The sequence below is a fragment of the Monodon monoceros genome, unplaced genomic scaffold, assembly GCF_005190385.1.
Source record: "Monodon monoceros isolate NGI ecotype Baffin Bay Population unplaced genomic scaffold, NGI_Narwhal_1 Super_Scaffold_18, whole genome shotgun sequence".
NCBI lineage: Eukaryota > Metazoa > Chordata > Mammalia > Artiodactyla > Monodontidae > Monodon > Monodon monoceros.
In genome coordinates this window covers 124,642,005-124,668,062 of record NW_021703774.1, presented here as the reverse complement: position 1 = coordinate 124,668,062, position 26,058 = coordinate 124,642,005, and the positions used below count along the sequence as shown (strand labels likewise).

The 26,058-nt window shown below is 36.3% G+C and overlaps 1 protein-coding gene across 2 annotated transcripts in view; it reads left to right on the top strand.

The window, feature by feature from the left end:
* Window positions 1-26,058, top strand: part of PDE4B (phosphodiesterase 4B) — a 596,036-nt gene that overhangs the window by 195,601 nt on the left and 374,377 nt on the right. The window lies entirely within an intron of this gene.

Genomic DNA, 26,058 nt, shown 5'->3' with positions numbered 1-26,058 from the left:
TATAATTTTTATTTACCAGGGACCATAGCAGTGCAGGGAGCTATTACCTCTTAAAGACATTTCTAGCACAGGGATTTTGACTGCATACTAGATTGCCAACCAACATTATAAACTGAGGATATCTGGTTTTCAAAAATTAATATTTACTTGAATTCTGTGTTTTTACTCGTCTGAAATGTTTGTCTGCCTAATCTGCTGCACAGTATATTGGCAAATCAAGTTACCCCTGGAAATGTGTAGCTTGCCTTTGATGGACACCACATGTTAAAGCCAGTACACATACTTTACCTAGCTAAAAATGATATGGTTATTTTTGTTTTCTGACAATGCACTGTTGTTCACATAATTGCTTTATTGGGGAACATTTTTTGATCATCTTTTTGATGAGTTAAATCTTATTATTTAATTGTAATCTCATATTTGTAGAGTCCACGTGGTTAGTTTTTCAACATCTACCAGTGGTAGCATTTAATAAATAGAAGGTTTATATATAAGTATGTAGTGGTTTGAGGAAGTCTTCTGTCTCATGATTTACCCCACCCCTAATGTGTGTGTATTTTCACATAGTTTGCTAAGTAGTATAACTGAATAGGAGAAGGTATATAGGTATATTGTTAATTAGTTCTCATAAAAGGAATAAAGGTGAGAAAACACATACTTAGATAATAGACTCATATGTTTTACTAGTTGCGTTAATAATTTGACAAGAAGGATACTTAATTTTAATTAACTGATTTTCAGATAGTGGTAAATCTTCATAAAACCTTGGTAATATTTCCTTATTGTAGAGTTCCTGAATATAATAACATGAACTTTCTTTTACTTAGAATAGATTTTTGATGTGCTAGGAAGGTAGAGCTATAAATACTGAATTTTTTCTTTTCAAAAGAGCCCAAATTTTAAAATGACTAAAGAGCCAGTTTCACTCCTGCATTATACAAATTTTCTTGCAGCAAATTACACAAAGAACAATTAAATGGTATTTGAGGTAACTTATGCTATTAAAGTGATCTTTTTCTAGCTAAGTTAAAAAAAATTTTCTGCAAATTGCTAAAAAACAAAACACATGACTTTAGTATGATGTACTGTAATATAGGTTTAAAGAATCCACTAACCACCAAACTTATAAAATAACTTTAATTATGAACATGATTCATTTTCACCCATTTTTACCTACCAACTCACACACTCTTCTTCTTCTGTTTCTTAGAAAAGTTGTATCACAGTTTGTTTTAACTCCTAAGTCTATATTTATATTTATTTCTGTTGTTTTATCTGAGTGCATGTTTAGTATTTTTCAAATTTATTTTCATGAAACATTCAATGAAAATTTCTTTTCATAAAATACACACATATGTATTTGAATGACTTTTTCACTAATCCTAAAAATTATGTGCTCCTATTTTTAAGAATCATATGTACTTTACACGAGGAAAAAAGAGCATAAGTACTTTATTTTTGCCTCTTTGTCATGATGAAATGTAATCATTCTTTCACGATCAACAATTGGTATTTTCCAAACCTTGCATTTAAGTTAGAAATTCCAAGATATGCACTTAGAAGTCTCCAAAAACATGTTATTACTTTACAGTAGACAGTAGATATCTTTTAAGAAGGCTGGATTGTTTTGATTCCAGCATTGAAATTAAAGTAATTTTCATGATGAAGCTAAACAATGCAGAGGATGCAGTTTATATCTAAACCCACTGAACATTTTTTTTTATCTTCAGTTATTTGTAGATTTCATATTTTGGTCAGATGAATGTGTAGTTCTGGTTTTGAAAACCCAAGTTATGAAGTGTGGATTAATGGTAGAAGATTTAAGAAACACTTGTGAAATACTGACTCTGGGATTATTTTTAAAATATCTGACAAATAGTAAATATTCAATGTGTTGTCGCTAATCAGAGTATTTACGCAATCCTAAATCTGGAAGGAATTTGGGTGATTATCTCATTGCTTCCTTTTACCCTTGGGCAGGACCATAATTGCTCCATCTTTGACATATGGGAATCTGGCCTATTTTTAAGACTCTGGAGAAAGCAGTTCTATAACCTCATTTAGTACACAGTCTTACTACTTCATAGTCCAGGTATTGAATTATATATGTATTATGTGTATATATATATATATATATATATATATATATATGTTATATATATATATATATATAATTTTTTGGGTCTTCAATGGATATAAAGAAAAAAATTTATAAGAACTTGCATGAAAATAAAGATCATTATTAACCAGTCCCAGGATTTTTTTTTTCACTCATCATGTATAATTGAGCACTGCTGTGAGCAAGAAAAGTAAAAAATGCTGATACGATCTGCATGGATTCCAACACCTACTATATTTTAGGTTCTTTACTAGAATATTCACATGTATTATCTCATTTAAGTTTCATTTGAGGGATAAGAATACTCTAAATTTGTGTTCTTTTCAATGTTGCTTGCTGCAGATATAAAAATGTTCTGAATTGCTTTAGCTTCTTCCAAGTATTTCTACTCCATTAATGATTATTTTGACTCTGTACCATTATCCCAAATTTCTAATTTCTTCTTTGAATTCTGAAACCAAGAAGTGGACACCAAACTCCACGTTAGCTGAAATGAGACAATATAGATAAAAAACATATCCTACACTGCAAAGTGTCAGTGGAATGTTGAGCTTTGATGAGTGGGGAAATTAATGCCAGAGTCCTTAAGGTCGACATATTATTGATCCCTAGCCCCAAATCAGGGGTGATGACTCCTGAGACATAACCTTATCTTCCTTGTCTTATGGGGCCTGCTTGTTCTTGACTGGCACTTACCACATGGTGTTCAGCCTTGTCAACCTTCTCTCCTTTGCTCACGTTCCAACCTCAGTTATCAGTTGTCCTCCATTATCAGCAAGCAGCATGATGCTCTGTGACGGAAGCTACTGGTGATGGTCCTGAGTACATCCCAGGCCTACCACACTGCTCTTGAAGAGCAGATGGATTGGTGAGCACCACTCTGTCTGTCTGTCCCTGCTTGCGCATGGTATATGCTTCACAGAGGACAATATGCTTTCAGAGTTAGTATTAGAAAGAAGACTTAGGTTTTTCTTCCTTTTCCCCATTTAGTTCTACCTGTACCTTGGAAATATTTCCTCATTTTATCAAAGGTTCATGAAATGTGCACTTTTGTGCCTCATATTTGACCACAAAAGTATTAAAAGGCATAGTTCATACTCTAAAGGAGCTTACCCCTGACAAGACAAAGCTAGAATAACTGGAGAAGAGTACAATGAAAGTGATGAATAGTATATGCTTAACCTTTCTCTGAACCTTTAAGCACATTTACTGTCTTACACAATTTAGTCCTAGTTTGTTAGCTAAATCTACTAAATCTGTGCATTGTGTTATTCTTAAATTTCCTTGAATTATTTCCTAGCAGTATTGGACATTTTTTTTTTTTTTTTTTGCTACGTGGGCCTCTCACTGTTGTGGCCTCTCCCGTTGCGGAGCACAGGCTCCGGACACACAGGCTCAGCGGCCAAGGCTCACGGGCCCAGCCGCTCTGCGGCATGTGGGATCTTCCCGGACCGGGGCACGAACCTGTGTCCCCTGCATCGGCAGGCGGACTCTCAACCACTGCGCCACCAGGGAAGCCCTGGACATTTTTTTGAGAAATATCTGTCTTTAAATATTTACTGATTCAACATTTGATTGAACAAAACATTTGTTGAGAGCCTACTGTGCTATGGGCCCTACTCTGGTAGATACAAAATGAGAAAGATAGAGCACTTGCCTTCAAAGAATGCATATACCCCCGGAAGACACACTTATGCATTAATAATTAATCAGTAGTGTATAAATAATGCTGTTGAAGAATGACACTCAACTTGTCATAAGAGCGGCAGAAGAAATAAATACCTCTAGAAAGTGAGTCAATGTGTTGGGGAAGGTTTGGAGAGGAGATGACATTTGTAGAATGAATAGGAGTTTTTGAGGAGTGGGCAGGAGGGCATTTTTTTTTTTTTTGCCAAAGAAACAATAATAGGAAAATTCCATCAGCAAATAACAGTAATAATAGCTCACACTTATTTTGGCACTAAAAATGCATCTGGCATTGTTTTAAATATATTCGCTTATTTTGTGCTATAAAAGGCCCATGGGTTATATACTGTTACTTCCATTTTATCAGAAAATGAATGAAGCACAGGGACGACAAGTAATTTGCCCAGGATTACACGGCAAATAAGGGGCTGAGTTGGGATTTGACTCAGAGCGTGGGGGAAGGTGAGCAAAGTTCATTGGAGTTACAGCCTAAAGTGCAAGGTGGGAGAGATAGGAAGTCAGACTCTGCCTATAGATTGCAGCCATACCCTAGGGCTTCCAATGTCATGAACTTGGGGCTTTATTCCATCATCAGTGGGGAGCCACTGCAAGGTTGTGAGAAGGGGATTGCCATAAGTAGCTTTTACTTTGGAACGATGTTTTGCACTCCATTGTGGAGAGTGGATTGGAAGATGAGAGGATTAGAAGGAGGGGGAAAAGGGAGAATGTGCATTTGAGAGATAATGACTTCTAATTATTGTGTATATCCCAAAACATCGAAAACTGTGCTTATGACATTCTTTATGACTTAAATTATGGTTTATGGAAACTGGGAGGGAAGTATGTAAATTTGGTATCCCTTGCATTTATCACCTCCAGCATGATGCTGTGCATAGTTCTAGTTGATGCACTACTTCCAAATGTATCAATCTTAGCGACGGTGCTCGGGAGGATGGGTGCATCTGGGGAAAACCTAGTAGCTCAGTCCTCATTTACTAGGGGTGCTTTGTGTTGTGTTTTGTGTATAATCCTGGTGAGTGTTTTACAAAGATTATTTTAGTCCACAGTCTGAACTCAATGCCAGTGGAAATCTATGCCTCATAGCGTGATTCTATTGCTTTAATCAGAGCAAGCATTTTCTCAGTAATGCAAATCTATAAATGGTATTTTCCTGGCCTTTTAGTGTCCGCAAGTCTGCAATATATTGGATTTTAAAAATACTTACTGGAAAAAGGGCTTTGTAAAGTAATGATGACAACCCCCCAGGACACACACCGGAAGGTGGCCCAGCAGGCATGCCTGCTGCCCAACTGCTAAAGTCTAAGCCCTTTTGTGAAATTCCATTTGCTTTCTTTTCCCATTCTTCCTTCTTTTGTTGTCTCCTAGTTTTTCTACTTGGATATTTATGGTGCTTCCTTCTCTACCATCACTGTCAAGACGTCAGCAACATTATACTTGAGGCATTTAAATGATTCCCAGAAAAGAACCTAAAGTGCTTGCCATGATTTACAGGGCCCTACATTATCTGGCTCCATGCTACCTGTGACCTCATCTCCTATTCTCCAGCCACGTTAGCCTCCTTTCTGTTCACCAACCTTGCATGTTTCCACTTCCGGGACCTTGCACTTGGTATTGCTTCTGCCTGGAAGTCTAGCTCCCTAGATGTTGACGTGGCTCACTCTCTTACTTCTATTCAGGCTTCTACTCAAATATCACTTGCTAGAGAGGTTTCTGCTGACCCCTCTGTCTAACAAAGCACCTTTCCCTTTTTAGTCCCTTGTTCTGCTTTATTTATCTTCTTGGGTCTTATCATTACCTGGAAATACATTACGGGAAAAGACATGCTTCTTTGTTGCGTTGTTTTTCTCTTCTATTGTATACCAACCCAGCAGAATTGCATGAGGGCAGGGATTCTGTCTTGTTTACTATATCCCAGGCACCTAAAGAAAGGCTGGCGCTTGGTAAATATTTGATAAAAAATAAAGGAAAAAATGAATATTGTTCCTATGTTCTGTTCCTTATTCTTATAGCACTTTCCTTTAGCCTGTTATAAAGGAGGAGAAAAGGAAGCTTAGTTGATACTCTACAAGCATCCTTACTTCATCCATCTCTTAATAGTTGTGTTCCCTTTCTGCCAGTAGGGCTACTCTAACTTGCTTTCTATTTTGTGTTCTATGATACTGTACATACAGGTTTAATTACAATATCTCACTAGAGGCTAAGTGTTTTACATGGTAGCCTATTTAATTAAGCCACTGTGTACAAATCATATTACCTAGCCTGTAGTGCTGTAAAGTAAATATTTGTCTGTAGCACTGTACAGTTATTTATTTCGGTGTTCTTCATGTATCAAACAGCACAGTAGGTGTTTCAGCTCAGGGAAGCTCTACATATCTCTTAACTGTCTCAGTGGAAGTGTTGTACAGAGGAATATATTTGTTATTTGGCCTTTAACATATCTGCATATTATATATTAGAATGCTTAATTATCGATATTTTCCCACTGATGCAGCATCTAAAAAATATTGACACTGAGCTTTTGATAGAATTTCCCCGGGGAACTTGGAAGTAAGAGTCCATGACTTGCAGAGTGAGGAAATTGTGAATTAATAACCCTGTATTCTAGAAGAAACATCCTCAGGAGTGAAAATTTTCACTTGGTGCTGTCTCATTTTTTTCTGAATTGAGTGGTTGGGACCTCTGTCACTCCTAGTAATTTGTTTGACAAAGATATGTTTGAATCCCATTGTGTACTTTAAGTTAAAAAAATAAAAGTAATTTGTTGACCTTCTCAGATTGCTTCTTGCTAGAACTTAGACATTTTCTCTTTGAGGGAGAATATGAATGACTACTTCTCTTGACCTTTTGTGGAAAAGAACACTTGTCACTCGGCATGCACCCCTGACAGGCCCGGCTTCCCCCCTCCTCCTCCCTATACCCCTCACAACTCCAACTTCTGCAAATTACACAGATTGGAAATAAAGGGGTCGGAGTAGTGTGGCTTTAAGGAAAACTGCTTTCAAACTGAATTTTGTGAAACATTAGTGTTCTTGGACCCATTTTTGGAATTCCTTGAAAAAATAAGATAGTGACGATCTTTTTCCTGGTCCCGGGTCCCAACAAAGAAACATGGATGAATCTAGGCTTGGAGAAATTTGGAGGAGTCACACACATAGATTCTGTAATCTCCAGATGCTTGAAAACCACCAATGTAAGAGATAAATGGGTAGATAGGGAAAAAGAATTCTGGGTAGCTGTGCTTGATAGAGTCATAGAAATTTCCAGACAATTTATAACATTAAGATTATATGCATCTAAGATGTCCAGGAATGGCAGCAGAATAAATGAGGAGGATAGACCTATCTGTGGGTCAAGGAGAGGTTACTGGTAGTGAAGATTTACAATTTCAGAAGGTTGAAAGAATGGTAGTACAATGAACACCCTCTACCTAGATTTACTGATGGTTAGTGTTTTTACATATTTACTCCATCTCTGTACCTCTCTCCATATGTAAACTCTTATATATGTTTTCTTTAGTTTGAAGACAGCACACTTAGATGGAAAGTATTAGTTTGGGATCAAAAAGAGCCTCATATTTTAAAAGTACAGAATTAATTATTTCCATTTCATCAACATGTTCTCATATAAAAATTTGAGTTTAATTCTTAATAGTTGACTAATATACTGACAAGTTATGAATAAGTTTGTGGGCCATTTTAAAAAATAAACTACTGAAGCAGTTATAGTGGAGAGTTAGAGGTATCTGTAATAGTTTATGACTTTTCTTGGTGATAAATTGTTGGTTTTAGGTACTTGAAACCATTTCTAAGAGGATAGATGTCTGTAGCGTTCAATTTTTTCTTCCCCTCAAAAGAGATGTTATTTTTTTTCTAAAACTATAAAACTTGTATCATTAATATGGAATATTATATAATTTCTTAATATACTACACATGGGGTTCTATCATTATATAATTTTGATGTTATCTTGAATTTTATTTTTACTGTTGATCTTTGTTTTATGTTACATTATCTGGAGTCAAGGAAGCTAGGTTGGGTTTCAGTATTTTCTCTTGACTTGCTGTTGAAATTTTAGACCAGTTACTTATCTGTCTTGGACCTTAATTCCTTCATTTTCAAAGTGGAGAAAATAGCCTTATGTTTAAATATTTTCAAATGTTAATTTAATTTAAAAATGTATTTACTATCTATCCCACTATCTATCTCCTAAGAAAATGTATTAAAGTACTAGTGGAATACTTCATGCATTATAAGTCACGTAATAGATGCTACTGTTTAATTATCTTACCAAATCTCTAAACACACACAAACATTCACATTATTGTCAACCATGGCTGGTAAAGCAGAAATTATTTTTCATTATTTGAAAAGCATCAGTGGGTATGAAATGTGCTAATTTGAAAGAGTCAAAGTGCACTTGCATTTGTAAATAAATGATTTTATAATATTCACAGTGTGACCCTTCTACATACTGAGGAAACAAAATATCATTCACTTATGATCATGTGAAAATCACATTTTAATGAACCAAGCTAAATTATATTGAAGTGCATATCAGAAGACCCAATGTGAATAGCTTACATCCCCAATAAGAAACTTTATAGCCTTGTTTGGCTGCTATCACCAACATATTTGAAAAAGCCATGTGTTATCATATACTGTGCGAAAGAGACAGGAAGAAAAGCACTTTGAATTCCATCCACTTGCACCAATAAGCTTGAGAGGAATAAAAAAAAAAAAAGCATAAGAAGATGCCTTGTCTATTTCAGGATCCTACATATAAAAAGCCAATATAAGATTCAGTGAACAAATGCCTTGGAAAAATTCCAGTGTCATCAAAAACTCATTTTTCTCAAAATGTCTCCTTGCTACCCTTTATATTTCTGCACAAATTAATAAGCACAGACTCTTTGTCACAGTGCAGAGAATCCAAAAGTGCTTTTGTGGCTTATTTGGGCCACAATTACCTCAGCAGTTTACACAGGAAACCTGTCTCTCACCATCAGAACGATTTAGGCCTCCTGAAGAGCAGTTTAGAAAGGCAGGACAAAGAAACTCAGGGATCCAAGTCTCTCTTGCTGATGTCTTAAGTGCCCCAGACTTCCTTCTGAGAGGTTACCATTGAAATCCACATGCAGATGTTAACTTCCTGGGGATAACCATGGCCTTTGTCCTTACCTATCAGCCTGCTCAGCCAGGACTGAGCTCACCCAGAAAACAGGGCTGTGTCTCTAACATGCTCAAATTTACCAAAACAACATGGGGCTTTAGGAAGCTGGGCAGTGCAAAGAGCACAGCATTTGAATCCTAACTCCACCTTTTACCAGATACTAGGTTTTAGGCAAACCATTTAACCTTAGTTCCTCTTTTCTCCATCTGCAAAATTAGAAAAATACTACTTGTATCTCATTAAGCCACTGTGAAGATCGAATGAAGTAATGTGTGTACAATGCTTAGCACAATCCTTGGCCAATGAGAGGTAACCAGCAGACATCAGTTCACAAATGTATCCAGAACTTATGATTTCATATAACAATTTGTAATATATATATGTAGTAATATAAATTAAATATTTGATATGACATGGTTTAATTAAATAAGTTGTTATTGAGCAATGTTGTACATATTAAATTCATTCTTTTTAGGCCACTTAGATATTCCTTAGTTTCGTAGGATAGTACATTATCTTAAAGCCCATAATAAGTGTTCTTACAACAGTAAAATAAAATTTAAAAAGAAAAAGAAATCACTCTGCGTTATGGGGTTTAATCACTCTCATTTTTCACAGAGACAACTGCAAATGACTTTGGCCATAAAATGCTCTTTATTCTTTAAAATTCCAGTTACCTTCCTGAATTTGATACTTGTCTCCATTAGTGAAACTAGATGCTGATGAAACACTTTTTCTCTAAGTGAATTTAAATAAATTACTTCTAAATTGAAAAAAATAATGTTCTTTTCGAAGTACCAGAATGTCCCTGTGTTGTTTTCCCTAGTCAGTAGAATCTAACCTCCTAGTGATTTGTTTATGTAAGAAAGTTTATTCAAGAGAGGCAATGGGAAAAGAGCTTAGGACCTAGAGTTATAGACTCTAGACATGCATCCTGGCGCCACCACTTACAAACTGTTTTGCTTTGTTTTGTTTTGTTTTTTAGCAGCGTAGGGATAGTCATTTAACCTTTTGGAATCTCAACTTCCTCATCAGTAAAGTATAGATAAACAATTTTTTCCCTATTCATATATGATATTTATAAAATTAAATAGAATTGTTGAAAAGCATAAAGAATTGGAACCTGTTTTCTGAAAGAAGAGGAAAGATAAGTTTATAGGACAGAAAGTAATGATAAACTATTGCTAATGAGTACAAAATGCTGCAGGTGTATTTGGGTTGTATGTAAAGAACATCATTTTAATAAACATGATTACATACCATGAACACTGCCTCACAAACATTTTATTTTTCAGAAAGGGAGGAGTTTCTGCTCTATGGAACCACTTAAGGGAGAGACTGTGGAGAAAGGGGCTAGACTAAATGGTACCTTTGGGTCTTACTACCCTCATGGGTCTTTACATCACTTTCATGCTTCCTGCAGAAAGATAACAGAAAGCTCAGATAACCAATGTTCAGTCCAGCGCAAGTTGTATTTCACCTTTATCCAGATGACTTTACAGCATTTAAGTCAAATTGCTCTGTATTTCTTGGTCGTTTCCAAGAGTATTTAAGGATGAAAACAGAAATAAAGGTTATGGCTTCTCTTTTGACAAAGACTTCCTTCTCACATTATCATTGATCAGGTTGATTCTGTCTCTGAGCAATTGAAAGGCAGTAAAAGGTTATATCTTTAAGACTAGGAGCTCTGTTCAAGTGAATTTGTACATCATTGAAAAATGGCTATCCATATAAACTCAAACCTTTGCGACAGTGCAATAAAGTAAAGTACTTTTGGGCCTCAAAAGAATTATGCCAAGTTTCTGATTCTGTCTAAATTAATAAAAATAAGATTTTTAGGAACCTATCTGGTAACTGTAGATTAAATCAAGCAACTGCTTCACCTGAATAAAGCTTTGCAGAGTCTAATATTATGAAAGTGCTATCTTATTATGAAAGAGCTATCTTTATAAACACAGTACTTGCTCGGGATTCAAGGGATTTGGGTTTTAATGCCAGCTGCATCCAAAATGCCCAGTAAGCACATATGCATACATTTGTGGCTGGTAGCTTTTTTGTCAAAAGGGATTAATAATTACCTGCTCTACCATCCTTACTTTATGCATTATGGTATGAATATTGAATGCCAGTGTTTATAGAGTGCTTTGGTTTTCTGCAAAGTAATTTGGCAAAAACGTTCAGACGGAAAAAAAAAGGCTTCTAAGAAGTTTTATACGTATCAGATTTTCAAAAATGTGACTCGGCTTTAAAATGTATTAATGAATTTTATATTTTATGTGAACCCTAAAAATGCTTTTGCCAAGTATTTAGTACTCTGGAAGTTTAGATGTTTATGTTTAGAGTTTCTTAAAGCATTACTATATTTGTGTATGTTAGTCCTTTTTCAGTGGCTGAAAACCAGATAGACATTGCTTAGTGAATTAATTCTTATACGTGGCTTGCATTTTTACTTTTTGTTGATTCCAATCAACAAATGCGTATTGTGGAATGATGCAAACATGATATGCTTTGCCATTAAGGATCTTTTATCTAACCAAGGAGTGTATATAATAATTTGGCATGTGAAATCATTTTATTTGATAGATTCTAGTGTTAAAAGTATACAAGTATAAAATATAGTGCTCTCTCATGACTACCAAGTGATGTCAATCTGATTATGAAACTAAAGTTCTACAGAGCAACCGTGGTGCTCCCCTTTCCAAATGTCTGTGAGCCTTGAATCAGCATATGTTATGATGACTTATTTTCTTGAGCAGTTAATCAGTATTAAGTATAGTGAACTGTACTTGGGAATCTGATGTACCAGCAAGAGGTCGGGTATAAGCAGACTGCTGGTGTGAGCAAGCAGAGAATATGCCCCAGGAGAGGAAGGAACAAGACAGCAGTATTTTAATTTTTTAAATAAAAAATGGGGCAATAATAGAAAAGTGCTACCACATACACCTTATATCATTTAATCCTCACCTCTACTTACAGATGAGGAAACTGAGACTCAGGAAGGTCAACTGACTGATGCTGGGTAACCAAGCTACAAAGTGGTAAACCAAGAATTAGCCCATGTGTTCTGATTTAGAGTTACACGTTGTACATATTGGCAAGGTCCACAGATTCAGCGGTGCTCCTTCACACAATCCACTCCACCCCCTTTCTTAACCCCCAACTCCCAACTCCTATGGGGAGACATCCAGAGTTATCATACTCTCATGTTCCCTTATTAAAAGGCTTCTCACAGTGAGGACCTGACAAATTCATTTGCACCTAAGCATAATTGACTCACGGGGTTTAATGTGTTATTCCATTTTAGCGAAATAAACATTAAACCAGACAAATTAATCTCTGAATTTGACACAATAGAAAGCAGAGGCAAAGGGAAGTATTTTGGAGGATGAAAGGGCATTTTCCAGTCCCCTCAAGGTCTGGGACACAGATGATGGGCTGAATGTCCCAGGCGTGTAGTTGTGTTTGCAAACCTCTCACTCATTCACTGAATTTACCACCTACCTGTTCCATGCCCATGTTTCCTGCCCTCCTTCCTATTTCTCTGTGTACCTGGTTAAGGCCAGCCTCTCCCCTCTCCCCCTTAATAGGCTTTGCTCTTGCACTTGTCCCTGCTGTCTTCTGCGTCATCAGTTTTCCTTCCTACTTGATTATGTCTATCAGTCTATAGCTCTATGCTTTCAAAGGCCCTCTTTGACCCCATGAACCCCTCCATCTATTACCCTATATCTGTTCCCCTTTATAGCAGAACTCTCCAGAATAATAGTCTATATGTCTCTCTACACTTACTCTCCTCCAGGCCTTCTTTGAAAACTTCTAATCAAGTTTTCCCCTCACAACTCCACTAAGAGTGTTCTTACTGAGGTTATGGCATCCATGTGCCAAATCTAATGATCAATTAGCAATCCTCATCTTACTTAGCCCATCAGCAGCATATCATATAGTTGATTACTTCTTCTTTCTTGAAACGTTGCCTTCACTTGGCTTCCTGGATACTATAATCTCTCTCCTTCCTCAGAGGCTTTTCTTTCTCCATCTCCTCAGCTGGTTCTTCTCCCCAAATTCTAAACATTGGAATGTCCCCAGAGGAATGTGCCCTCTCTCTCTCTCTCTCTTTCTCTGTTTTGTCTACACCACTCCCTAGGCCAAGTATCTCAGACTCGTGACTGTAAATAATATCTGTACACTGATGATTCCAATTTGTATCTTTAGCCAGACTTCTGTGAACTCCAGACCTGTGTATCTATCCAACAGCCTTCTTGACAGCTAAACCTGAGAATGTCCAAAACTGACGTCATAATTTTCATCCCCGACACCCCACCCTTGTTGCAATCTGTTTCCCAGTCTTCTCCATCTTGGTAAAATGCAATTCCATTTTTCTAATTGTTCACGCCAGAAATCTTGGAGTCTTCCATGGCACCTGCTTTTTTCTGGTATTTCACATTCCAAATGCATCAACAAATTCTGTCAGCTCTGCCTTCATAATGTCTCCAGAATCTGACCACTTCTCATCACCACCACTGCCGCCGTTCTGATCCAGGTCGCCATTATCTCATACCTGGATTATTAAATTAACCTCTTACCTGACACTCCTGCTTTTCACCCTTTCCTCCTTACAGTGTATTCCCCATGCAGCTGCCACAGTGATTCTTTATAACATGTGAGCGATTGTGCCACTCCTCTATTCAGAATCCTTCAAGAGCAGCCCATGTCACTCAGAGTGTGGATTGACGTGTATGTGCCATACCTGCAAGGCCCTATTGGTTTCAGCTGATTAACTTCTAAAACTCCTTTCTCTCCCCACACCATTCCAGACACACTGATCTACTTGCTGGTCCTCAAACAAACAGTCTAGACAGCATCCCTTATCAAAGCCTCCGCCTTTTTTTGTTGTCAGAAAACAACATCCCCCAGATATCTGTATGGCCTTCTTCCTTTTTTCAGATCATTGCTTGAATTCATCTCATTGGAGAGGATCTTCCTGACCACCGAGATAAAAGCAATATAAAATAGCCTACCTCCTATCCTTAACTCTGTTTTGATTTCTTTACAGTACTTGTCCATACCTGATGTATAGCTCTACATCTTTGTCTGTATGTATATATCTACACGCACAACTATATTCATGTCCATATTTACATCATCTCTCTCTGCCTATCATCTATCTTACTGTCTGCCTTTTCCCACTAGAATATAAACTCCATAATGACAGAAACTTTGTCTATTTTGTTCATTGCTAAATCTCCTAAACTCATAACACAAGCTAGCACATAGTAGACAGTTAATACATATTTGTTGAATGAATGAATGAACGAATAAAAAATGAATTGGGCAGACTGTTTGCATACCTTCCAGGTTTAAGCACTGAGCCCCCAAGTTGATAGGAGAGAGAAATGTGAACAGATAATTTAAAGTACAATGAGAAATAATTACTAAATAATTATAGTGATAAATAAAATAGTAAAAGTAACTGCCCCTCAAAGAAGCAATTTTATATGCAAATATACATTTTTAAAATTAAAAAAATATTAAAATTTCACAGTAGATAAGTATGAGAGAGAGGAGAGAGAGATGCACAGGCATAAGGAAAATATATCGAACTTACAATGAAAAAACTTTAATTCCTATTCTGATTATATTGTTTACTAGTTGTATGATCTTAGGCAAATAAATAATCTAGTCTGTTCCTCCCATTATACCCACTATGCCATCAACTTTATTTCTGTGAAGTTTGAGTCAAATAATATGATGCATAATAGGCACTGAGTAGATATTATTTTTCTTTTCTCCTATATGCAGGACTTCAATTTACACTCACAGATTAGCCCTCTACAATCTGTCTTACTCCTCCGCCACGTTTCAGTGACTTTCTAAATTTCTGCCCCATTGACTTTCTTCTGTTTTCTTCCTACAAGACTTCTTGGCATCATGTGATATTATAATCAGCCTCACCAACCTGTCAAAGATTAATCAAACTTCTCTCCTTGTTTTAACATATACATATAAACTGGTGAGTCCTTTAGCTGTATTTCTAAGGGCAGAAAGTTGGATCAGTCTTCAGCATTATAGGACAGTAATACATGTATATTTCTTTAATTGGAAGTATGTTTCTTTGACTCACACTAGAACAGTGGTTGTTCCCATGTCACTAATATGTCATGAATCAGCAAGAGTGAAAAGGGTATTCATAGAGTAAATGCAGTGTGAATTGCACATAAGTTTAAATTACCATGACCAGTTTTTCCCCCATGCTACAACCAGGCTATTAAAAGAACAACAGCAACATGAGTATTTTTAGGACAGAGTATCAGAATTGTAAATGTCATTCGTAAGACACTATGTTGAAGAAAAAATATTAGAGGTCATTGTATTAGACTAAATTTTTAAAAATTTTTTATTTTATATTGGAGTATAGTTGATTAACAATGTTGTGTTATTTCAGGTGTACAGCAGAGTGATTCAGTTATACATATATATGTATCTATTCTTTTTCAGATTTTTTTTTCCATTTAGGTTGTTACATAATATTGAGTAGAGTTCCCTGTGCTATACGGTAGGTCCTTGTTTGTTGTCCATTTTAAGTATAGTAGTGTGTACATGTCAATCCTAAACTCCCTGACTATCCCTCCTCACCGACCCTTCCTCTCTGGTAACCATAAGTTGTTTAAGACTAATTTCTTTGAGGCCAGGTGCTATTTCTTTTTATTTTTTATTGGCAAAGGATTTTATTTTATTTTGTTTTCATTTCTAGTTTTATGGATGTATAATTGACATATACCATTTATAAAATGGTACAACATATGTACGCATATTAAAGTGTACAACATGTTGATTCTATATATGTATATGTTTCAAAATGACCACCACAATAATTTAGTCTTATTTACCTTACATGGTCTCTGGTAAGTAACTTTTGAACTGAATTTCTTAATTTTTTTTTCTAAGATGTCTGTATTTCTCTTTTTTTTTTTTTTTTTATTTTGCAGTACAGGGCCTCTCACTGTTATGGCCTCTCCTGCCGCGTAGCACAGGCTCCGGACGCGCAGGCCCAGCGGCCACGGCCCACAGGCCCAGCCGCTCCGCGGCACGTGAGATCCTCCTGGACCGGGGCATGAACCCGCGTCCCCTGCATCGGCAGGTGGACTCCCAACCACTATGCCACCAGGGAAGCCCCTGGGTGTCTGTATTTCTGTTGCATATGAGACACACTTAGTTTGGTCACTGTTTTACCACTGAGATATTGGCAAGGCAGAGGGTGATATAATAATGTAACATCCAAAATTATAGGGTGTGAGGAAACCTGCACAGACATTATTTGTCGAACAATTAGAATATTTCTAAAACATGAATGGATGTATAAAATGAAAGAACCCATTTTTTGTTTTTGATATAAAAACAGAATTTATATATGGTTTTCTAGGTTATGGTAGTTAAAACTTCTTCCTTCTAGGTACTCAAGAAACTTGTTAATTGAGACCTAGAATTTATAATTGTTTTCCTTTTTCTATTGTAATAATGACAAATATCAAGAGTTATGTCTTATCACTTTTTGCCCAGGTCCAAGTGCTGTTTCTTGAACTTCTATGCAAGATTTTTTATCCAAGTTTTTAGCAGTTGGGAGCTCTTAAGAGCTGTTTAATTTTCAACGAAAGACAGCCTTTTAGGAGTTTATGTTCTAAATATTTTCTGGTTCTGCAGTAGCATACATCAGACATAGTTATTGTGTTTGGATTGGGATTTTCATTTTTAACATGTTCTCAATTCTCTAGGCATTTATTGTTTCCATCTGGTTCTCATAAAAGATTTCACGTTTGTAATGCAGCTCAGGCGCTCGGAGAGCATCATTGTAATTCTATCCATGACTCTACTTTGATAGAGTAGATACGTTTTTAACTTTGCATTTTTTTGTTTTTGCTTTTATTTTCTTAAACAACATTTGATTTTAATGGTGCATTTCTCTTTGAAAACAATCATAGTTTGCACACCATGACAACGTACTTGCTCTCTACTTCCTTCTGTGCAGATCAAAGCTGTGAGGACAGGAGAAGTAACTACACTGTGAGTCCGGTACGAGGAAACTTAGCAGTCGTCACACCTCCTCTTCATTAAACAATCTGTTCTCAGTCATCACAGATGGAGGGGATATTTTCAAGGACTTGAACATTTTCTTGAAATAGCCCAACATCTAGGAATCCCCTTTCACTATGTTAAGTAGTAGGTTCTAGGGCACAGTTCAAGCAAATGTTCAAACTTCTAGCAGGGTCTTTTTTATTTAATTAGGTGCTCAGCACATGTTTGTGAATTTGTTTAATGAGTACTTATGTAGCCCTTATTACATGTCCGGTAATGTTCTAACAGCTTCAAAAATATTAAACCATTTAATCCTCATAGCAACTTTATGAATAAGGTATTATTAGTAAACCCAATTTAAGGATGAGGAAACAGGCAAAAAAGCAAAATGACCACTGCTAGCAAGTGGCAGAGCCAGAATTCAAACCTACGTGGTCAGGCCCGAGTCTGTGTTCTTAACTACTAAACTATGCTATGATTGTGTTCAGCAACAGATTTCTAAAAATCAAATATTGCTTCCCCAGAACTGAATTACACACTCTTCCTCCCTCAGTGCTATGCTTGACTTATAATCAGCACTGGATGAATTTTTATTTAATTAAGTGTTTAATTAAGAATGAGTGAAATAATGACTGAGTCTGACATACTTTGAAATATGCAGAACAAAAGGCAAATCACAATGGTACCCAGGGGAGAGGCTGCTCTTTTTTCAGAGATGCCGGTGGGTCCTAGTATCTAATAATAACCCATATTTAAGGCCCTGATACTCCTAGGATGATGCTTTGCATCATGGATTTCCAAATCTGAGAGAATTTGTCTGCGTTTCACTCATCGCTACTTACTGATACAATTTTTAAAAATTAATTGTGGTATGGGCTTCCCTGGTGGCGCAGTGGTTGAGAGTCCACCTGCCGAAGCAGGGGACATGGGTTCGTGCCCCGGTCCAGGAAGATCCCACATGCCACGGAGCGGCTGGGCCTGTGAGCCATGGCCGCTAAGCCTCCACGTCTGGAGCCTGTGCTCTGCAATAGGAGAGGCCACAACAGTGAGAGGCCCGCATGCTGCAAAAAAAAAAAAAAAAAAATTAATTGTGGTAAAATACACATAACATAAAATTTACTGTCTAAAGTATTTCTAAGTATATAGTTCAGTAGTGTTAACAGCATTCGTATTATTTTGCAACCAATTTCCAGAACACATTCATTTTGCAAAACTGAAACTTTATACCCATTAAACAACAACTCCCCATTCTCCCTTCTAGCCTTTGGAAACCACCGTATTTTATCTATTCATTCACCTATGAACCTTTTGGTCTCATACTTCCACTGATTGGCTATTGCAAATAATGCTGCTATGAACATGGGTATACAAATCTCTTTGAGACCCTGCTTTCAATTCTTTGAGGTATATGCCCGGAAGTAGAATTGCTAGATCATATGCTAATTCCATTTTTAATTCTTTGAAGAAACATCATAGTGGTTGTTTTCCCTAATGGCTGCACCATTTTACATTCCCACCAACAATGCACAAGTGTTCCAGTTTTTCCACATCCTTGCCAACACTTGTTATTTTCTGTTTTTTTTTTGACAGTAGTTGCCCTACTGAGTATAAGATGTATCTAATATCTCATTGTAGTTTTGATTTGCATTTACATAATAGTGACATTGAGCATCTTTTCATGTGTTCATTGGCCATTTTTATATCTTCTTGGAGAAATGTATATTCAAGTCTTTTACCCATTTTTTTAAAACTAGGGGCTAATTTTTAAAATATTTATTTATTTTTTGGATAAGTAAATAAATATTATTGGGTCTTCGTTGCTGCTTGCAGGCTTTCTCTAGTTGTGGCGAGTGGAGGGCTACTCTTTGTTGCAATGTGCGGGCTTCTCATTGCGGTGGCTTCTCTTGCTGCAGACCAGGGCCTCTAGGTGCATGGGCTTCAGTAGTTGTGGTGCACAGGCTCAGTAGTTGTGGTGCACAGGCTCAGTAATTGTGGCACACGGGCTTAGATGCTCCGTGGCATGTCGGATCTTCCTGGACCAGGGCTTGAACCTGTGTCCCCAGCTTTGGCAGGTGGATTCTTAACCACTGTACCACCAGGGAAGTCCCTTTTACCCATTTTTTAATTGAGTTGTTTTTTTGTTGTTGTTGAACTCTTTCTATATTCTGGGTATTAACTCCTTATCTGATATAGGATTTGCAAATATTTTCTCCCATTTTATAGGTTGCCTTTTCACTCTGTTGGGTGTATCTTTTGATGCACAGAAGTTTTATTTTTTTATGTAGTCTAATTTTACTTTTGTTGCCTGTGCTTTTGGTGTCATAGCTAAGAAATCATTGCCAAATCTAAAGCCATAAAGCTTTTCTCCTATGTTTCCTTCTAGGAGTTTTATAGTCATAGCTCTTATGCTTAGGTCTTTGATTCACTTTGAGTTAACTTTTGTGTAGGGTGTAAGGTAAAGGTCCAACTTCATTCTTTTACATGTGAATGTTTAGTTTTCCCAGCATTGTTTGTCAAAAAGACTGCTACAAGTTTAAGTGAAATGCAAGCCACATAGCTGTAAACCTGTAGTTCTTCTCATACTTTGGTCCAAACTACAGTGGATTTAGAAGGAATTATTTCTAGAGTTCTCAACTGAGGCAATTTTATCCCCCTGGGGACATTTAGCAATGTCTGGAGATTTTTTTGGTCATCATATCTTGGTGTGGGAATGGGGGGTGGTTGCTAATTATATCTAGTGAGTGGCAGTCAGAGAAGCTGCTAAACATACTACAGTGCACAGAACACATTTCTACAACAAGGAATTATCGGGCCTCAGATGTCATTAGTGCTGAGGTTGAGACACTCTGGCCTAGTGGATTGTGAGAAAGGGATCCAGAAAATTGGGTAGTCCTCTCTTATGTCATTTGAAGGCTTGACAATGGTGACTGCAGAGGTGACTGCCTAGGGGACCAATTTTATGGCTCGGTGGTTTATAAAAAGACCTGAATTTCATATATATCTAGTTCGATTTTAACAATGGAATACTATTTTGCACTTTATTTTTCCCTTCAAGATTGTTCTTTGTCACTTTCTGTCACCATGACTTTGCTCATTTGTACATTAATTTTCCCTTTTTGGCCAGAAAGCAAATGAATATTTGTAGGGTTAATCATAGAGTTTGGGGTGCCATTCAATTGTATAATGGCCAAAGATTACAGGCGGGCCTACAGCTTGTTTTGGCCCAGTTACTTCTCTTATTTCTGAGTTACTTTTGGGAGAAAAATGCCCAAAGGACAATATAAGTTAGAAGTAAGTTACTTTATAATAACTAGGATTTGTATCTAAAATTCCACAGTTTATCTCCATGCCAAGCTGAACTGGAGCACATGGCTTCTGCCTAAGGTAATTTTATATTTGGTCAAGGAAACTTCATTGAGCAGATCATGACTGAGCTGAGATCTGACTGGCTAAAAGTCTCTACGCATGAGAAAATTTGGCAAAAGAGCATTTCCATCAGAAAGAACAGAAAAGGCTTTCAGGTGGGAACATGCTTGGTGCGTTTAAGAACTAGAAATAAGGCCAGTGAGGCTGATGATATAAGGAAGTGAGGATGACAGCAGTGTGATATAACAGAGATCAAATTAATATTTCCTCGTCCAGAGGCAAAGAGAGGAAAGGGTTGGGCAGAGCATCCCCTGTGATAGGGAAAATGGCTGGGAGCTCCTCTCAACTTTGGAGACCTGTAGTTTGGCAAGTATGTCAGGAATTGGTTTTATATTGTATGGTTGGTTCATATTATTCATTACTCTTAAGATATCCATGCATTCATTTATCAGAAATTACCAAGCACTTGCTATATTCCAGGTGCTGTTCTATAACTAGGCATTGGAGAAACTGAGATAAACAATGCAAAATGCTTATGTTGAGAAGTTCTTGTCTGTTTGTGGGTAGGCAGTTTGTTGACTGATTGTTGACTGCGTGACCTGGGGTAGGTTAACTTCTCTGTGTCTGAGTATCTTTATCTATAAAATGAGGAGCTTATTGTAGCTACCCTATGGAGCTGCTGTAAGGATGAAGTAAGTTAACACCTTGAAGACATTTTAAATGATGTCTGACACAAAACAATCCCTCGGTACCTATTAACTACTATTATTGTTGTGATTATTTTACAGAACAGCAGAAAGGGATGAATTAATTCAGTTCCAAAGGTTAGGAAAGTTTAAAAGAAAAAGTGAAGTTTGAGTTCATTCATTCACTTTTATATTTATTTAATAAATATGTATTGAATACCTACTGTCCCCCAGACACTATTTTTCTGTTTTTCCACATACTCCTATTTTATTGCCTGTATTACCTTTGCCATCATTATTCGACTGTCATACTTTAACATCTGCATCATTCTCTTCAATGTACCCTCCTTCAGCGGAGGGAAGAATATAGATATTAGAGACATAAATTACACAAATAATTTTTAGGTAAAATTGTGAACTGTGATATCAAGTATAATGCAGTCAGTGAGAGGAAAAATGCCAAGAGAATCTAAAAGGGATAAAAGATGAAATGTCTTAGCTAAGTGACACAATACAAGAGAGATAAGAAATACAAGATAACATAAGAAGAAATGGAATAATCAAGCATATTCCACTATATATTTATCCAGCCAATATCAATTGAGAGCCCACTGTGTGCTGAAGCAGAATACAAATGTGTATGATAATAATGAAAATGTGATATAGATTGTGATCTAAGGATAAAATGGTATAAGATGTAACAGTTATATAATTTCATATTTTATAATGATGAAACTACCTATAAAATTGAAAACGCCATTTTTTGTTGCTTTGGGGAGTAATTATATTCTTAAATTAATGGTAGGAGTTCTTATTTTCACATTCAGATGCATCCAGATGTTATGACATATAGTGTTGATGACCTGGTTAAAACTGGCAAAAACTTTCAGTGTCATTGATGGGGGCTAGTAGTTGCTGCACATTTTATTTTGATATTATTGAAGTGACAACTAAATGTATTAGTGCTTTTCCTAGCCTAGAAATCATTAATTAAGGAACTGAAGCCTAATTTATTTAAAAAGCAATTTTTAGAAAAAGTTTATAATTCACAGAGTTATTTAAATGTCCCATGCAAATTTATAGGATGCTCCAGCAGCATACTTTAGAAATTATCCAGCAGCATTTTATTGCTCCAGCAATATTTTAGAAAATTATTTTCAATATATTTCATCCTTTGTGCAATCTTTTGCAAATCAGTAATGCATAGGAGTTTCTTTGCATCGAGAAACACAGTTAGATATTTACACATGTAACCATACTCTTTTGTTCTTTTATTCTACTATATAGCACTAACCTAAATCTAAGCTGGAAGTCTGTCCAGATCTGGTTTGGAGGGCTAGTTAGACAATACACTCAGAGAGTTGCAGAAGCTAAGTGTACTTCTCTGGTTCACTTGTAGGCATCACTCAAGCCCTGGGTTTGGCTTCTTAAGTTTAGGTCAGCCAAACAAGAATCCACTGTGTGGTCACTCATGACTGAGGCCTGCGCTAGACTGTATACATAGAAGTCAAAGAAAAATTAGGTATTCGTTATCAACAAGAGTTATTGATACACAGAGGCACAATTTCTCTTTTAAGAATTTTCATTAATGTTGGGAGACTAGATATATACATTTTTTAAATGCCCATTGGAAATTTGGTCAGGAAATTTTGCTGCTGGCCAACAGTGTAGATAGTCAGGCCAGTTGCAAAAACATGTCGTAATTAAGTTAGGATAATAGGCGCATTATAGCATTTTGCTAGGTACAGTAGGATTCAGATTAAGGCAGGTGTCTGGCATTATAATAGTGGGAGTCACATAAATAAGTATATAAGTAAACGAGTAAGTAAGTAAATAAACAGTGTCACCTAAAGAACACAGAGAAGCAGAACTCTTACCATTGGGTGGGTAGACTGAGTAGCTCTAGTCCTTTGGTACCTTGGAGAGCTCTCGATAACCTGTAACTGATTTTGCTTAAGGTCCTACTGAGGCTTTTTGTCCTCCTAGGCTTAGGCCTACCTAAGGTTTATCATTGTGGTGGCACTGAAAGTTAGTTACTACAGCTGTACTCCAGTTAGCTGTGATTAAACTGCATGGTGCCAGGATATCATCTTCATCCTGTTAAACCTTTTGGCCCTCTCACTAGACCATGGGCAGTATTTTGGGGTTCCTCAAGGTTCCTATGTACTGAGGAGGACAAATAAGCTTATCATGGGTTCACAATGTTGGCATGCTTTCTCTCCAGGGGAAGGATCCTGTTTTTGGCTCAGACAGCAGAAGTGTTGCCAAGGACAAGGAGGCATATGCTCAGTTCCAATTAGTGGTGGAGACAATAAACACTCTACATAAGAGTTCAGAAAAGGAAGTTGTTACTAAGAGCTATAGAACCTTTGAAAGACTCCACACAATAACTGGCCCTGTAGTAATGAAAGAGTTCAGACATCTGGGAAAAGGGAGAGGGACTTCCAGGTGGAGAAAATGGTTAACATTAACATTCCATGGATTTCTGGGGAAGATAATTACAAGACAAAGTCTTTATCTGTAAATAACCCACAATCCACCTGAGGAAGAAAAGAAACATGCAGGCCTGAACCAACATTAGAATAATTACCAGTTATGTAGTAAAAGAATAAAGAGGTAGAGTATAAACTTAATAATGATGCTTAAGAGATAAAGTCTTAAGAATAAAGGATCAGTGTGGAGAGGGCTAATTAGGGCAGTGTTATAGAGATTGGTCTTCTGAACTGAGTTACTATTTTCTGTTTCTTATATTAGTACTTCATAAAGTTATGTTGTGTTTATTTACCTGGAGAATTGACCTCAGGAAGAAATGCTTGTGAAATAAAGGAAAAAACTCTTGTATTCAGGAAGATCTCAGTTATACGTATTTGATCATTACTTCTGTGGGTTATTTAGGCCTGAGTTCATTTTCTAGCTCTTGTACTGCTTCTCCACTAGTGCTTGTGCTTCTGTATGCCTCTTGGCTCTTTGATTCTCCACTCTGAGAGACTCTCCATGCAAGTCTCTTCCATTAACTTGGAGTAGAACTGCTTGTCCTTACAAAGCATTCTAGAGACTAGAGAAATAATCATTAATAGGTACAAACAATAGAAAAACATTACTTTCAATAGTATTCTATTAGCTCTTTTACCAAGGCATTTTCAGCATGTCTCTAGAAATTATAAGTCTAGCATCAATATACCTTGGAGTTGGAAGTACTTCAGAGGTTGCCTCATTTACTCCTTACCCAATCAAGTAGCCACTCAACCTGCATCACATCTCTGGCAGCTGGTCACCAGGCTCTGTGTGAATGTTTTCAAAGATGGGAGGCTCACTACCTAAGGAAGCCATTCCACTGTTGACTAACTTTAACACTTGGAAAGACCTTGAATTAAGCTAGCATCTGTATCTAAGACTTTAAGTCTATTTTTCTAATTTCTTTCTAGCGAAGCTACACCAAACTAGGTCAGTTCATACATTTATTCATCAAAATTTATCAGGCACATAATGTGTGCAAGGAATTTTCTAGACCCACAAATGTTGAAATTATGAATAAGGATATAACGTTTTTCCTGGTAAGAAGACAGATTTTTAATAAATGTTTCTTATATCAGTAGATGGATGGATAGATAAATAAATTATAATGATTTCTCTTTTTCACTATGAAATAATAAACTGTATGTAAAGTTGACCTATTTCTTGATAAATGAAGAATGTGAAATGGAGCATATTAATATCCTCTAGAAGGATATTATTATTTATGTATTTTTATTGCATAGTATAAAAAATTCAGGCAAATTCAATATATATGTATTTATTTTAATACATATAAAAATTATAAATATGAAATACAGGGCTAAATTATTATGTATGTATACTAAGTAGACATATTTTAAAATATTTTATACAAATATATATATATATATAAACAGTTTATTCCCATATCTCAATATCTCAGTAAAATGACTTCCATGTCCCACTTTGAAGACCATGTGTGTGATAGAGAGTTAAGACTAATAGCCTTATTGGCTCTTCAAATTTGTAGCCTCTCAACCAGCATTTCAGTTGTCCATTACATCTTTATTCTTTTTAATAGGAGTCCAGTGATTGAAATATGGCAGCATTTAAGATTTGGTTCAAGGACGTATTAGAACTTACTAAGTTTTAAAAAATTGGCTTTGAGAGAATATTAAGAGAGTTAGGGTATTTTAAGGAAGGCTATGATAGAAATAATGTCTGAAAAACAAACAATTTATAACAAAGCTGCATACTTTTAATATAGAAGTACTACAGAAAAAACCCTACTATAGCAGTGCATAAAAAGGAGTAAAAGTTTGAAACAATGCCTAAGAAGCTAATATCTTGATTTCCTCAGGGGCCTAATAAACCATTTGGAGTACCACATATAGTAGAAATCTAGGATTTTATTAAAGATAGATATTTTCAAAGAACACAATTGTACCAAGATGAAATGTAAGTACAATGAAAGGGGAAAAAAAAGAGAAGAATACCTTTCCACCCTTCATCCCTACTATCTGCTATGCCAGCTTAACCTACCACACTACAAATTTAACAGGCTTGAAATAATTTGAACTAATTTCTTCCCAGACTGATGCTTTCATGAGTTTCCTAGTTTGGTTTATGGTATCACACCCTCTAAATCTCCCAGGCTGCAAATTTTAAACTCAACCTCCTCTCCCCCATTTCACAACTAATTAGTTACCAAACTCTGGTTCTCTGTTTGCAAATCCAGCAAGCAAATTATTTTATCTCCTTAGGTACAGTAAACACTTAGATCTTTACCAACCATAGAAGTTTTATTTTCGTTGTGAGTGCTGGAAAATTTCACAGTATTAAATGTCAAGCTTAGGATGGCAAATAGATTTAGACTAGCAATTTTATTCTTAGTTTCAGTTTTGAAGAATCTAGTTGAATATATGTTTCAGAATATAAACACTAATGATA